Here is a 1,110-nt window from a genome sequence, read left to right on the forward strand (position 1 = left end):
ACCCTGCTCAAAAAAAGGAGGATTTTTGCATGCTCCGTTTTGTGAATAAAATTGAAGTTATTCAAACTGAATTTGATATGCAGCCACGTTGGTGTATCCACGTGATTGTGGGATTGATTCAAAGAGCGCGCGTATGCGCCCATGCATTGAAATTTTGTCAACCGATCAGCGGGATAGCACCTGCTGCTGTTGGGCGGAGGAGGACGAAGAACCAGAGGCAGAGGCGGACATGGCCAACGAGTTGGGGGCATCGGCGAGATTGGTTTGGACTCGGGGAAAAAGGTTAAGGGTTAGGACTCTTAGTGCAAGGCGCCCCGCCAATCCGGTAAGCTCTCTATATTTCACGAGATGTGCCCTTCCTCAATCCGGTAAGCTCTCTATATTTCACGAGATGTGCCCTTCCTTAGTATGTTTATGGGAGGAATCTAAGCCGTCATACTGTTTTAACAGGACCATGCGGCGATAGTGGAGCAGATCGACTGTCCGGCTCCGTTGTCTGAAGATCCAGCAACCACTCTCCTGACGGAGATGCTGGTTCCGGTGCCCTATGAGGTGCCGGAGAAGAAGGCCACGGGGACCAGGAAAAGTCTCCGGCGCAAGGTGGTCTCGGACTCATCGTCCGAAGACACCGAGGCGCACTTTTCCAACGACAACGAGGAGTAGGAAGAGGAAAACCCTCTCCCCCAAACCGAGGGGAGAAGAAGAGGAAGGTCGCCCCTTACGGGGAGGCCGAAGGGTCCAAGAAGGGAAGGACCCTTCCTCCGGACCACTCCACAACGGCCGCCTACAGCGAGAAGGAGTGGCTGCCCAGGGCCAAGCCCCTGGCGAAGTCGTAAGTATCCAGATACCATAACACTTCTGGCATGTTTTAGCTTTATTGCTTCTTTATCATGTCGAAATACATTTATGCAGTCCGTCCAAAGCCCACGTCGACCCATCCTCCTCGGATGGGTCTTTGAGCTTGTCGGAGATGAACAACTATTCGATCCCAACGGCCTCCACTCCCCAGCCCGCGGATGACACCGAGGTGTTATCTCAGAGGATACCGGGCTAGGGAGAGGTAGTTCTGGAGGCGCCTCAAGGCAAAACCCCCGATGCCGGGCTCATGGG

Source organism: Triticum aestivum, chromosome 2B (genome assembly GCF_018294505.1).
Source record: "Triticum aestivum cultivar Chinese Spring chromosome 2B, IWGSC CS RefSeq v2.1, whole genome shotgun sequence".
Lineage (NCBI taxonomy): Eukaryota > Viridiplantae > Streptophyta > Magnoliopsida > Poales > Poaceae > Triticum > Triticum aestivum.